Source organism: Mastigoproctus giganteus, chromosome 12, assembly GCF_048544385.1.
Source record: "Mastigoproctus giganteus isolate SK-2022 chromosome 12, ASM4854438v1, whole genome shotgun sequence".
Classification (NCBI taxonomy): Eukaryota; Metazoa; Arthropoda; class Arachnida; order Uropygi; family Thelyphonidae; genus Mastigoproctus; species Mastigoproctus giganteus.
In genome coordinates this window covers 177662092-177668091 of record NC_143586.1, presented here as the reverse complement: position 1 = coordinate 177668091, position 6000 = coordinate 177662092, and positions in this window count along the sequence as shown.

The following is a 6000-nucleotide window of genomic DNA, read 5'->3' as shown; positions in this document are numbered from 1 at the left end:
TTATCAGTGGAGTCCCTCAGGGCTGGGTCCATTATTGTTTTCTGTATTTATAAATAATATTGATGATGGTATATCAAGCTTAATGTCCAGGTTTGCAGACGATACAAAGTTGGCAGGGTTGTTAAGGACACGACTGACGCTATGCTGCTGCAACAGGATCTGGAAAGGTTGAGCAGATGGGCTGAGAGGTGGCAAATGAAGTTTAACATTGACAAATGTAAAGTACTACATATGGGAAACAGCAACCCCAGAGCAACGTATCAACTGTGTGGCACTACACTGACAGTGGTAGAGAATGAAAGGGACCTGGGGGTGGTTGTGCAGGCAGATATGAAGTTCTCTGAGTTGTGCAGACGGGCTGCAAGAGTAACTCATGGTGTCTTGTCAATGATATATAGGAATTTTTCCAGCAGGGATAAGGAGTTGATTATCTCCTTGTATAAGGCAATGGTAAGGCCACACCTTGAGTACTGTATACAGGTCTGGAGGCCTCATTTCAAAAAGGATGTAGAGCTGCTGGAATGAGTACAGAGAAGGGCAACAAGGTTAGTGAACGGAACAAAGGGTTGGTCTTACGAAGAAAGGCTTAAGTTTTGCAAATTACAGTGTTTGGCGACTAGGCACCGGCAAGGTGATCTGATAGAGGTGTATAAAGCCTTGAATGATTTGAGCATGCTCAATGCTGATGGGATTCTGCCTCTTGCTCAGAATAATCACCTGAGAGGGCATAAATTCAAATTGAAGAAAGACAGATGTTAGATAGATGTCCAGAAATTTGCCTTTAGCCAGCGGATAGTTATTTGGTGGAACAGACTTCCATCCCTTGTTGTGGAAGTTGATAGCCTAAATAAATTTAAGGCTCAGCTGGACAAGTATTTCGAACGAACGGAGGGGTGAAGTGGAAGTGTTTTTTTTTCCTCTGGCTGATGCTGCATAAGCTTGCTTTCTTGCATCATATGCCTCTACTAATGCTTATGCTAACTTTCAACGTCCCAAGAGACATCCTGCATGGGAGTGTGCTTTCAACAATCCTCTTCGCAGCAGTTTTGGAACGTTTGCTGGCATGCCGATGATCTGAAGTTCTACGTGATTCCAACCATCCTGATCAGATCCTTGATATTAACCAACAGGTCTCTACACAGATATTGAAACTGGAAAACCATCTTGTCATAATTGGGTTCCATCTGAACCCTTCCAAATCTGCTCAACTACCGATAATCAAAAATGAGTTTAAAATGATGTTCAAATCTTCTTTGGCGTGGAAAGAGTACAAAGGGTAACTTCCCACACAGAACTAAGCCTCACCTGGGATGTTGGACTCAGTTTGTCAGGATGAGACAGAAGAAGTACTCGGCTCTTTGGGCAGTGCATCAGGAGGTCGTTGGTGTACATCAGCCAGCACTGCTTTGTTGGTACATCCTGAGGTGCATTACCCCTATTCCTCTCAATGCATCTGAAATTTGGTCATCTGCTCCTGCCTCCCACCTAAAAAAAGTAACTCAGTTTGCAATATTGGTTGCTCAGCTGGATGAACAGAGGTCACCCTTTTACTATCTCTAGATCCATCCTCCAAGCTAATCTAGGGACCACCCCGGACACTTCTGATTACGACAAGAAATGCACTCATGCTAGCTCGGCTCATCACAGGCCTAAAAGATGCTCCACCTGTTGCTGCCTCCGTTGCCAGGTGGGATGGAGCAGCAGTGCGTAGCACATGCTTCTTGATTAGACCGGGGTATTTTTTAATACTAAAAAAGTATTTTATACGAATAAAATACGTATTTTATTCGTAAAAAAATTTATTATATTAAATAAAATAGTCGTAATAAAATACTTAGGTATTTTATAATACGTAATACGTAAGTCGTAATAAAATAATGCTTTTGCTTCTATCGTAACTTGCTTTTTGTTTGATTTTCTATCCAAAGAGATGACAGCCGTTCCATCTCTTCCAATTCTTTGTGTCTTAATCTAATGGATTTTAATTACACTGAGTTGTTCCCGCTATGAAAGTTGTTTTTATTTTCTCTGCATTCTTTGTAATTCTCAGCGTTGCCTCATTTAGGTCTGTAGCACGTGCAATATCACATGGTCTTTCATTTCCTCAAAGCGTTTCACAATTTCATATTTTTTCTCTATCGACAGAAGAGGACTGGCCATAAGATTTACGGGGGAAACCACGGTGGGCCGGGGGCCGGTGTGATTTTGGCCATAAACCGTAGTATGAGGCCACTATAAATTTTCCCGGGTAAGAATTTTTGAGCCAGTCCGCCTCTGTTTATCGATATTGCTTTTCTTTCTCTCTCTGAATCTGCAGTGTCTTCGCCAGGACGCTTCCTTTTCACACCTTTTAAGTATTTTACTAATTTTTAGGGAATAAAGCGCAATTACAAAACGAGGAGGCACGCTTGATACACATAAACAAAGCTGCGCGCGTGTAGCAACTGAATAAACAACACTGTAAAGCCCGAGATACACTATTAACACCTCACATTTTACTAAAGCACATTTCTAGGGGTTACTACCATAAAACAATAAAAACAATTTCCAGTTGCGTTTCTGCTAGTTGGAATCTGTTATAAACTGGTAGTAAACTCCATCTAATTGCATTTGCGATTATACCGATAGCTGGAATTGTGTTGGTTTTTACGTTACTAGGGTGAAATGTGTTTCCCCTTCACTGATATAAAACACATAAATACATTTTCAGAATCTCCTTCATTCCTATCGTGTTGCGTTCAGTTGGGGTAATTCCGCGTTCGACTGCCATTTCTTGTAAACACAAAGGCGAATCGTGTATGATCGAATTCGTGTAATGCAAACACGTGTTATACGAGGACCGATTGTAACAACAAACAACAAGCTCCACCATTAATCTCCATTAATGGAGATTAATTATCCCCATTAATCTCTGGCCCAAAGAAGACAAGGGGTGAGTGCCTCGACCCCTGCCACCCTTTGCTGGTTACACTACAAACGTTGATTCCCTTAGAGGTATGTTTCTGGCCAACTGCTTCCAAATCTACAATAAACTGGGCATCAACCCTGATAAGTTCTGTGAGGATAAGCTCTACAGAAAGGAATGACTCAAGTACTGTTACCAACTGTTGAACCTGTGACTATCACATACACCTGGTCTTTTTGCCTGCTGCATTTTTTTTTTTTTTTTTACTTCTGATGTCTACTGCTATAAATTTTGTTTTTATTTCAAGAGTATGTAAACTATGTAAATATCTCGGGTCGAGCACGCATGTACTCTTGTATATTGTACATGTATTGTACATAGAAACAGGTGCATGTATACCTGCGTGTACACCAATGCTAGGAGTTTGGTAAATAAATTTGATGAATTTGAGGTATTGCTCAAAACATCAAAGGCAGATATTGTTGGGATATCAGAGACGTGGTGTCACACAGATATAAGTAATGCGGAACTGGAATTTGGGGAATACAATGTGTATAGAAAGGATAGACAGGACAGGAGGGGAGGAGGGGTCATGCTATTAATTAAGAAACACATAAAGTCCAAGGAAGTGAAGCCAGTCGACATCGATGGACAGGGCAGCGTCGAGTCAGTTTGGTGTGACATAAGCATAGGGAAATCAAAATTGAGAGTAGGAGTGTGCTATAGGCCTAATGACTCTGATGAGTATAATAAGATATTGTACAGGGAAATAGAGTGGGCCAGTAAATCAGAGAGTCTTATAATGGGGGACTTTAATTTCCCAGATATTGACTGGAATTTGTGGGTTGGTCACTCGCACACTAGCAAGGCTTTTGTGGATTTATTGGATGATTGTTTTCTACATCAGCATGTTCGTGAGGCAACAAGAGGGAGCAATACTCTTGATCTGATTATCAGTAGTGATTCTTCATGCATTAAGAACCTGCAGATAAATGAACCACTAGGTGGCAGTGATCACAGTGTGTTGAAGTGGGATTTACTCAAGGAGGTAACTACCATCAGAGGTAAAGGGAAGGGTTTTTGTTTTCGTAAAGGCGACTATGATGGTCTGAGACAGTATTTAAATTCTATACAGTGGGACCAACTGATGATGTTACCAACAGCAAACTCAAAATGGGAAGCATTCAAGGAACTAATCTTGGAGGCTACCAGGCTTTACATACCAACTAAGAAATATTGTTCAAGGTTTAGGCCTAAATGGTTGTCAGATGAACTAATGAGACATGTGGCAGAGAAGAAAAATGCATGGGATACATACAAATTAATGGGTGACATGGAAGCCTATGATAGATATAAGTTGGTCTGTAACCAAGTCACAAAGGAGATTAGGCAGGCAAAGGCAGACTATGAAAAATCCTTGGCAAAGGATGCAAAGAAAAACAGAAAAGAGTTCTTTACATACTTGAACTCGAAAAGGAAAGGGATGAATCAGATTGGTCCACTGGATATTGATGGTTCAACAGTTGAGGATCCTGCTCAGGTGGCTAACAATCTAAACGAGTATTTTGCATCTACATTCACGCATGAGGAGTTATTCAGGAAGGAGAATGATGTAGGTAAAGTAAACATTGGCAATGAGCTGGATGATTTTGTAATAACTGAGAGGAAAGTGGAGGAGAGATTGTTGAGGATAAACATAAAAAAGGCACCTGGGGTGGATGGGATCTATCCAGTTATATTAAAGGAGGCAGCAAAGGAAGTAAGCAAACCCTTAGCCATAATTATGAGAGCTTCCTTGGACTCAGGGGAGGTACCTATGGACTGGAGATGTGCAAATGTGACCCCAATTCACAAAGGAGGTTCAAAGGCTGACACAAGTAATTATAGACCTGTTAGTTTAACTTCTGTTCCAGGTAAATTAATGGAGGCACTGGTTAAAGAAGCACTGCAGGATCATCTAGACAAGAATTCAGTTATAGCTCAGACGCAGCATGGTTTTGTTAAGGGCAAGTCTTGCCTGACCAATTTGATTGGATACTATGATGTAGTCACAAAAGAACTGGATGCAGGGAATAACTTTGATATTATATATTTGGATCTTAGAAAGGCTTTTGATACTGTTGCACATGGAAGACTGCTGCACAAATTGGAGCAGTGTGGCATTGGAGGCAAATTGCTGCTATGGATAAGGGGATGGTTGAGTGGCAGAAGACAGAGAGTGGTAATCAATGGACACTGCTCAACGTGGACTAATGTTATTAGTGGAGTTCCTCAAGGTTCAGTGTTGGGTCCGTTGTTGTTTTCGATGTTTATGAATGATATTGATGATGGGATATCAAGTTTAATGTCCAAGTTTGCAGATGATACAAAGGTTGGAAGGGTCGTTAAGGACAATACTGACGCTATGCTGCTGCAACAGGATCTGGACAGGTTGAACAGATGGGCTGAGAGGTGGCAAATGAGGTTTAACATCGACAAATGTAAAGTGCTGCATATGGGAAACAGTAACCCCAGATCAACATATCAACTCTGCGGTACTACACTGACAGTGGTGGAGAATGAAAAGGACCTGGGGGTAATTGTGCAGGCAGATATGAAGTTCTCTGAGCAGTGCAGACGAGCTGCAAGAGTAGCTCATGGTGTCTTGTCAATGATAAAGAGGAATTTTTCTAGCAGGGATAAGGAGGTGATTATTCCCTTGTATAAGGCAATGGTAAGGCCACATCTTGAGTACTGTATACAGGTCTGGAGGCCTCATTTCAAGAAGGATGTAGAGCTGCTGGAACGGGTACAGAGAAGGGCAACAAGATTAGTAAATGGAACAAAGGGTTGCTCTTACGAAGAAAGGCTTAAGTTTTGCAAATTACAGAGTCTGGAGACTAGGCACCGGCGAGGTGATCTGATAGAGGTGTATAAGGCTTTGAATGGTTTGAGCATGCTCAATGCCAATGGGATTCTTCATCTTTCTCAGAATAATCACCTCAGAGGGCATAAATTCAAATTGAGGAAGGACGGATGTCGGATAGATGTGCGGAAATTTGCCTTTGGCCAGCGGGTGGTTGGTTGGTGGAACCGACTTCCATCACTGGTTGTTG